The sequence below is a fragment of the Vipera berus genome (genome assembly GCF_964194415.1).
Source record: "Vipera berus genome assembly, chromosome: 2".
Lineage (NCBI taxonomy): Eukaryota > Metazoa > Chordata > Lepidosauria > Squamata > Viperidae > Vipera > Vipera berus.
This window is the reverse complement of record NC_138203.1, coordinates 216,242,390-216,251,807: the sequence shown is the minus strand read 5'-3', so window position 1 is coordinate 216,251,807 and position 9,418 is coordinate 216,242,390. Positions and strand designations below refer to the sequence as shown.

The following is a 9,418-nucleotide window of genomic DNA, read 5'->3' as shown; positions in this document are numbered from 1 at the left end:
AATTAATACTTCTTCGGACAATAAAGGTGACTAAAGGTAAAAGTAAAGGTTCCCCCGCACATGCATGCTAGTCGTTTCCGATTCTAGGGGCCGGTGCTCATCTCCGTTTCAAAGCCGAAGAGCCAGCGCTTGTCCAAGGATGTCTTTGTGGTCATGTGGCCGGCATGACTAGATGCCAAAGGTGCACAGAACGCGTACGGAACCTTCCCACCGCAGTGGTCCCTATTTTTCTACTTGCATTTTTACTTGCTTTCGAACTGCTAGGTTGGCAGAAGCTGGGACGAGTAACAGGCGCTCACTCTGTTACGCGGCACTCGGGATTCGACCCGCCAAACTGCCGACCTTCTGATCAACAAGCTCAGCGTCCTAACCCACTGAGCCACCGTGTCCCTAGAAAGGTGACTAGGCAACTCTCAAATAAGTACCTTCACAATATTGTAAAATTTTAGAGGTTTGTTGTAATTACAAAGGTGGCTCTCCTCCAATGCTTCTCCTCTCATACCTTCAAGACAATGTAATGAGGTAGATTAGATCGAGTCTTGCCCACAAGTGCTTCCTCCATTAAATCCCACTAACACGTTCTTGGAGTTGCCTGAAAAGAAGAGCAATACAAGTAGTACTTGATTTACAACCACAATTGAGCCCAAAATTTATGTTGCTCAGAGAGACATTTGTTGGGTTTTGCCCCATTTTACAATGTTTCTGGCCACATTTGTTAAGTGAATCATTGCCGTTATTAAGTTAGTAACATGGTTGTTAAGTAAATCTGGATTCCCCATTGATTTTGCTTGCCAGAAGGTCACAAAACGTGATCACATGACCCTGGGACACTGCAACCATCATAAATATGAACTAGTTGTCCACATCCAGATGTAAATCACACGACCATGGGGATGGTGCAATGGTCATAATTATGAAAAATGGTCATAAAAGTCATTTTTTCCAGTGCCGCTGTAACTTTGAACGGTCACTACAACTGTTGTGTAAGTCGAGGACTACCTGTGTCACTGAGGATTTGAACCTGGGCTAGCATAACTACACTGCTCTAACTGGCATTCGTTTTGAGAAAGAAAGTTGAAAGCATGAGGGGGAGGGTAAAGAATTCCTAAATTAGGAAATTTCAGATCTAAGGTTTTTTTTATTTTATTTTTTTAATAATGATTTCTTAACATTGGAAGGTTGAGGTGATATTTTCCGTAATTAATTCTTTGCTAAAGGAAAGAGTTTCCAGCAGATGGCGCAACTGCCACATTCAGGACAGGAAAGAAAGTGGCTTCTGGTATTGTTAAGTGCATCACCCAGCTGCTGTATTCCTAGTCCCCAGGCCCAGTCTACTTCAGATAGCAGGAAGTCTAGCCTTTTAAGCAGGGCTCTCACCTTGGCCACGCTCGAGTTTTCTGAACCATTCCACTGCTCAAGAATAAAGCCAAGCTGCAGCTGATCAGTGAGGTAGGAAAGTTCTGCCAGAAAGCAGGCCAGGCCCAGCCAGCATCTTTTCTAGAGAGTTGCAAAGAAGATGGTCAAAAGGAACAAAGGACTGAGAAGATTTAAAGAGCCAAGAAAGATGCAAAAGTGGCTTTGATGGAAACGATAGTATTTTGGAAGTGTGCAAAAAAGGCTATACAGGGACAGAGAATATATAATTAAAAGAAAAAGCGATAACCTTTGGGATTAAACAGGTGAAGAAATGCTGAGTATTTTTAGAGGTGTTTGGGGATAATATGTCAAAGTAGAATTGTATACATGTTAGAGTTCAAGGAAAAATTATCAAAAGGCAGAACAAATGTATGGAAGGAAAGGAAGGAAGGAAAAGAGAAAAATAGAAAGAAAAAGGAAGAAGGAAGGAAGGAAATGGATTTGGGGGAAGAGGGAAGACCGAGAAAGTGATGCTTAAAAATGAGTGATGTATGAATTTCCAGAAGAAAAAGCAATATAGGAATTTCCTTTTTCTTATTTTATACCTTTAATTTTGGGGGGCTTGCTATTTCATTCTCCTTTTCTTTACTTGGCATTATGTTGCTTATCCTGAAAGGGAATAGCATTGAAAGTATACAAGTATGCATTTTTCACCCAAAGCCATATTAGGATATCCTGGATCCTGGAGAATATCCTGCATTTTTATTCCTGATGCTGCTTACCCGTCAATCCCCCAGGACAGTTTCAGAGTTCCAGGCAAGTGACCCCACTAATCTCCCCGCCAGTCAGGCTTCCCTCCAGCCAGCCAATGGGATGGCTTAGAAATGACAGCCAATTAGTACCTTGCCCTCATTCATTCCTCACATTTCATAGCATTTCCTGTGGAATGAAAGTTCACTGTCAAATTCCCATACCCTAAGGGTGCTGAATTGCAGAGATACGGGGGCAGGAAACTGAACTTGGCTTAGAACTGAGTTTGCACATGGGAAGGACCTTAATGTTAATGGTCCGGGGTAATGGGAACATGTTGAAACTGATTAAACTGCATCACCCAGCTGTTGTATTCATGCAACACATAGCAAATAAGCTTAATAATAATAATAATTCTCTTATTCAGTCAGGTTATCAGGAAACAAAACTGCTGGCAGTTCTTCAAGTGCTATGGACTATGCTGTATGATGAAAGCTGTGATTCCATATTCTTTAATGCTCTCTCAATGGTCTGTTTTTTTAAGTTCAAGTAATTGGAGAGCCTGTAGATTTGGATATATTTTATGTTTCAGTGTCATTCAGGGTAAACATATGTTAACCATGAATGGATTTCTTGAGCAATGTTATAATATAAACAATATCCTTTAATTAAGACAAAATAATTGTTTTACTCCACAACTATTATGTATACCCCACTAACTACCGGTATTACAGACTTGATTTATTGGACTGTCAGAGGTTTGAAGGATTGGAGCTTCTGGTTTAAGACTATGGTATCTGAATAAAAGTGTAAGTTTCCCCTGATACAGCTTATTCTAAATTATTTTCAGAGGTGGTATATGCATGATATAAACAATGAAATCAGGTTTTGTGAAACCAGTTGTCATCGGGAAGACTTATGGCTACAGGTTTCTTTCTTAGAGTATATTGGATTACAACTATTGTACTTTAAAAGCTAGCAGAAGATAGCTAACCACCTGCTGAGTTATTGTTCAGTCCAGGGCAAGATTAAAGTAAAAACTACAATAATTATAAAGATTTAAAAGCAACTAAGAGCAAAATAAAACTAATCAAAAGTTTGAAAGACAAAATTGGGCATATTGTTTATTTTAAAGTACTTTTGAGTTATTGAAATAGCACGTGCCTATGAAAACTCTTTAAATTTCCTAAGAGGAGTGATTGGATGATTTTGTTAAGGAAATAAGGGAAAATTGTGAAGGATTATGTCACCATAGGACTACAGAATTCCAAATGGGACTAAAGAATTAAGAACAAAGAAAGACTCCCTCTTTTATTATTCTCTTTTTCTGAATTGTAAATTAAAAAAGAGAAACGGCTGCTACCAGGAAAACAGCAAAAATCACAGAAGGGAGGAGAGACTTATTAACAAATAACAGATCAAATAACAGAACAGGGGACTACACCAGAGATTTTACAAAGGCTGTTTGCAGAAGTAGAAAAGAATGTTACAAAACCAGTGACACCATGAGTGACTGAATCTGTTAAAATAGATCTGCTACACCTGAAAGGAGAATGGAGGGGGAAAAATTGCAAATATGGAAGAAAATATTAATTAAACATTTGAAGAAATTGAAGAGGTTAAACAAATTAAGGAAAAAAATTAAAAAATGGAAAATAAGAATAAACAGAGAGATGGAAAAACATTTAGACAATGTGGCATTGCTGGAATTAAAAAATAGAACTCTGCCTAAGACATGATTTAGATTTATTTATTTATTTATTTATTTATTTATTTATTTATTTATTTATTTATTTATTTATTTATTGATGGGATTTATATCCCGCCCTATCTCCCGAAGGACTCAGGGCGGCTAACAACAAAACATATAATAAGTACAGAAATCAAGATAAAAATAAAATTAAAATCATCTGTGCAATAAATTAAAATTAAAAACTAAAAATAAATTAAAAATTCTAAATATAATTAATTAAAATGCCTGTCAGTCCAGGTCAGCCTGGTGGAAAAGGAGTGTTTTGAGGCCGCGGTGAAAGGATTGGAGATTTTGGGCCATCCGAAGCTCAGGGGGGAGCTGATTCCACAGGGCTGGCGCTCCCACAGAGAAGGCCCTCCCCCTGGGGGTCGCCAGCCGACATTGCCTAGCTGACGGTACCCTGAGGAGGCCTTCTCTGTGTGAGCGTACTGGACGATGGGAATTTATTCCCGGCAGCAGATGGTTCTGCAAGTATCCCGGGCCTAAGCCATGTAGGGCTTTAAAGGTAAGTACCAGCACCTTAAATCTCACCCGGAGGGCAACCGGTAGCCAATGCAGCTCACGCAGGAGGGGTGTAATATGGGAGTATCGGGGTGCTCCCATCACAACCCGTGCAGCTGCACTCTGCACCAGCTGAAGCCTCTGGGTGGTCTTCAAGGGCAGCCCCATGTAGAGAGCATTACAGTAATCTATACGGGAGGTAACAAGTGCGTGGGTGACTGTACGTAGGGCATCTCGGTCCAAAAAGGGGCGCAATTGGTATATAAGGCGAATCTGTGCAAATGTCCCCCTAGCCACAACTCCAATATGATCTTCAAAACTGAGTCGTGAATCTAGGAGGACGCCCAGATTGCGTGCTCTATCAATGGGAGGTAACATCTCTCCTCCTATAGTCAAAGATGGAACCTCTTGGACTAAACGAGATGACGGTATGTACAGCCACTCAGTCTTGGCCGGGTTGAGTCGAAGCCTGTTTTCTCCCATCCAAATCTGTACCGCTTCCAGGCAATGGGACATCACATTGAGGGCATCACTGGGTTGGGTTAGAGTCATGATTTAGAGATATTTCCTTACCTAAACAGAGAAACAGAATGACCATGGCAAAAAAGCAGTGGGAGTGGCAGCAACTTCTGACTTCCTGCTGGCTTCCCCATTGCTTTTTCCTGTAGGAATCTGACAGGGAATGTTGAAAATAACAGAATAACAGAGTCAGAGGGGACTGAGCAGGTCTTCTCATCCAACCCACTGCTCAAGCAGGAGACCCTATACCAGGGGTAGGCAACCTTGGCTCTTTTATGACTCAGGAATTCTGGGAGTTGAAGTCCACAAGTCATAAAAGAGCCAAGGTTGCCTACCCCTGCCCTATACCATTCCAGACAAATTTCTTAAAAGCCTCCAAGTGATGGAGCACCCACAACTTCTGAAGGCAAGTCACTCTACATGTTAACTGTTGTCACTGTTAGGAAATTTCTCCTTCGTTCTAGATTGCTTCTCTCCTTGATTTGTTTCCATCCATTATTTCTTGTCTTAGCCTCCAACCCCCTAATCATCTTTGTTGTTCTTTTCTGCATTCTTTCCAGAGTTTCAACATCTTTTTTATAATATGGTGACCAAAATTGGATGTGGTATTCTAAATGTGGTCTTACTGAGGCTTTAAAAAGTGGCACTAATACTTAATGTGATCTTGATCCTATCCCTCTGTTGAGGCAACCTAGGATTGCTCTGCCTTTTCTGGTATGATAATCACATGACCACAGCAATGCATTAACACCAAAATCAGCACACCTTTACCAAATTTCAATCCCATGGGAGTCCTGGGTCCTGGGATTTTGGGTGCATTCCTGTTGTCAGGAATGGCCCCTCATGTCTGCCTTCTCTAAAAGTAAAGGCGCTACAGTACTTCGTCTTATTATTCATCTGCTAAAGCAAATGGGAAGTACCTGCCCTTCTGCTCCAGCTGTCCATGTTGACTGTAGCTGTAAGAAATGTGGGGAGGAGGCTCCTGTGGCTCTGTTGTCAGCTGGGGGTGGAGCATGGGCACACCAAAGTGCACGAGACAGATTGATCTGCTGAATGTCACCCATTGTTTTCCTCCGTCTCTATGATAGTTTGTACAAACAGCAATTCTGTTTGCTAAGAGATGCCAGATTACTACTAAGTGGTGGTCAGCAAGCAATTTATGATACTCTGTTTTGCTGTACCTGTAAAATGTCACTGGTGCTGAAGGCTTAGCGTTCCATTTTACATTTTCTGCCTATTAACACAAGCACTGCAGAGAGCTGCTTTTTTTTCTGAACAGCTGCTGCCCTAAGGCTCTGGCCCAGTTCTTGCTCTCTTTATGTTCCAGTGCACATTCAATTCAGAGTCGCTTTGGGGAAAAGCAGCTCACTGCCACAAAAAACACAGCACATCTGCAGACTGGAAGAGAAAAACAAAAGTCAATATCTTGAGATATGAACAGCTTCTACTTCGTTTGATACCAAAGATAGATACGTTTTTTTAAAACACCTCTGCTCCATATTTTCATTTAAGTTTGTTTCTATATCTTGGAGATAGGACAGAAATTTTCACTTTCATTACAGTTATCCAATCAAATATAGCAACTTCAGATAAATGTATATGGCAAAGTGCATAAAAACGTATGCAATAGTGAGCATTACTTGCAAAAAATGCACATATTAGAAGAATGTGTATGAAAATATATAGAATATTTCTGCACCTTTTTGAGATATGTGTGGACCCTACTATAAGTATTAGCATACTTATGCAACCTAAGGTATTAATGGAAGGTACTACCCTGTTCCCTTCCTTTAGCCCTAATTTTTGAATTCCATGGAAACAGTCTTTCTTGATCAAACCCACATAAAAACAGCATTTTCTTTCTTAGAATGACCAGACATCTTTGGAAAGTTAACGGTAGGAGGAGAACACTTACCCATCTTCCTGTGTTGTTCTCTTGTAATTAGCATTGGGAATTATGCTGCTCCCACCCCAGAAGTAACACGGAGTAGATAATATTGAGTCTTTGAGACCAATCACTTTGAATAGACCTGTCTTGCTTGAATTTATGAGATCCCTTTTAGGAACCTTGGAATTATCAGTCATTGCATCTTATAACAATATGTTCTTCGGCTTAATTATATAAATCCTTGTGCTTGTTTTAAATCTCATATAGTCAGCTTCCCTGGGTGGTCCTAGTCTTTAATCAGAAGAGCATCACTTTTTCCTATCCATTTTCCTCATACCATGTAAGATTTTATAAATCTCAATCTTGTCCCTACCTTTTTTTACAAGTCACAAGGTCGTAAGCATTCTAGTCTTTCCTTGCAGGACAGTGTCCACTTATCTCCCTGTTCATCTTGTATGGCCTTGTATACCCTTTTTCTTTCTCTTTTTCTGAGGGTTCTTTGCTCTCCAAAGGACTGGATGCACCACAGCATAGCAGATCTGTACAAAATACTTTATTGCAACTTTATTGCCTTCCCCAGCAATAGGCTATTGTTCTGGGTCAAATCCACCCTTCTAGGCTTTGCAAGGTGATGTTGCCTCATGAATATGTCTTTAATACTCAGGCCTTTGATACTTATTCTTTTAATACTCAGATCACACTAAAGTCTCAAAGTAAGGTAACATACAACTTTTGCCCTTTTCCAAACATTCCTGCACTAATTGGGATGTGGTGCTACAGTACTTCAGTATGCTTGCTCCTTTTTTAGTTCCAGGTAAAGCTCCAAACTCCAGGCAGGGCTTTCACCAAGATCTGCTGCTCACTGTAGCTTGTGGTCCTGGAAGTTGAATGGTTGGGTCTGGGTGGGAGTCCAGATGTCTGCTCTCCATCACTCAACTTCAGCTTGAAACAACCCTCCCATGACTCAACAACCTAGCTTGTTGTTGGAGAAAATGTATGCTGCAATAAAGTATTCTGTACACATTTGCTACCCTGTGGTACATCCAGTCCTTGGAAAGCAAAGAAACCTCACAAGTGGTGGTAGCGTTAGGATCCAGGTCTGTGGTAGGATACAGGACTCATATTTGGGGAAAGGGTGCATGGGAACCATGGCAGTGATAGGATCCAGGACTGCAGATCAAGTAAATGTATGAATGCATTTCTGAATGTATGAGGGAAGGGAGATGGGGTGTTTCTGCCTTTTCCAAAACACAGGCTGCAACCCCAACTTCATTTTTCACATCGTATATGTATATGTATACACGCGCGCGCGCACACACACACAGAGCATTGATTTCTATAAGAGCACTACAGTGTTTGCACTTTTATTTACAGTCTCTTTCCTAGGGTGCCTAGTATAAAATTGGGCTTTTTCACAACAACCTCATATGAGGTGTTAAGGACTGGTGGACTACTAAGAATTTAAATCCTTTCCATTTCCTGCTGAAGAAGCTTCTTGGATGAGAAGAAAAATCAAGAAAGTCCACTAGCAGTTTGAAAAAAAGCACCTTTGGGACATACCTCATATGAGCTAATATTTTCATTCAATTCTTTATTGTTGTCCAATATCCGGTTAGTTAAGCAGTCAGTTGCATCTGCAGTTAGTGAGGCACTCAGACTGCGTCAAAGTGTGTGTTGCCCTAGTGTACTTCCTTTACACTTAAATTGCATGTGTCATTTGCTGGCCATTCACAGAAAGACATGTTTCTGGAGTTCTTCCTAGCCTTTTTATTTTTTACCACCTGGAATAATTTAGCACAGAGGTTCTCAAAAATTTTGGTTCCTAGTGCCCGTAGCAGTTCTCATATTGGGTACTGCCAGGGCTTTTTTTCTCATAGAACGCTCAGAACGGAGTTCCGGCACCTTTTTTGGATGGAACCTTGTAGGGTAGGCAAGGCAGGTTGTGTGACATGTGTGAGTTCCGGCACCTTTTTCTTTTACAAAAAAAGCCCTGGGTACTGCAGTGGTTTGTGAAGAATTAGAACAGTTAAGCAGTTAAATATCCCATGGCACCTCTGTGAGTTCACACAGCTTAGGAACCACAATTTTATTATCATCCATAACCTTGACTAGTTGGCTCATTGCCCACTCAAAAGTCAAGATCATTGGTGAGCAAATTAAAAGCACTAATTTCAACCCAAATGCTTGAGGAATTCAACTTCTTTTGCCCCTTTACTCCCAGTCTTTCTTTTCTGTTTTTTAACCAGTTAATAGTTGATAACAGGACAGGTGTTCTCGTCCCATGAGCATTACGTTTACTCAAAAGTTTTTAATGAGGCATCGTTAAAAAACATTTTGAAAACCCAGATATTCAGGTCAACAGCGGTATACACACTTGTCTGGTTTTTTTAAAAAAAAGGTTGGCAACGCAAGATTTATTTTTGCAGAATCCATGATGGTTTTTGTTAAGCAAACTTTATACTACTTTGCCTTGTATACATGGGAAGCCAGCACAGGCTTCCCTAGAACTGCCCTAGGGGTTCATTTTAAAAATTGATGGGACATTGGCTACTTTCTAGTCCTCTGGCACTGAGCCTGATTTGAGTGCGAGATTATGCATTCTTGGCTAGAAAGTCAGCAGTTTCATATTCTTCAAATAAAGAATTCTTGGG

General features: G+C 40.5%; 1 protein-coding gene across 9 annotated transcripts in view; it reads right to left on the bottom strand.

Moving 5' to 3' along the window:
- Positions 1–5,830, bottom strand: part of LOC308663352 (oocyte-specific histone RNA stem-loop-binding protein 2-like) — a 32,954-nt gene extending 27,124 nt beyond the window's left edge. Inside the window, exons 1-4 of one of the 9 annotated variants that reach the window (XR_014025378.1) lie at positions 5,645–5,811; positions 4,934–5,032; positions 1,378–1,497; positions 426–502 (exon numbers count right to left, since the gene is read on the bottom strand). The gene's annotated coding sequence lies outside the window, so the exon portion shown is untranslated. Of the gene's footprint in view, positions 1–425; positions 593–979; positions 1,813–4,933; positions 5,033–5,644 lie in introns of those variants that run through there. The other 8 variants (XR_014025372.1, XR_014025374.1, XR_014025377.1 and 5 more) reach the window with 8 other exon arrangements.
- Positions 5,831–9,418: the final 3,588 nt, after the last annotated feature.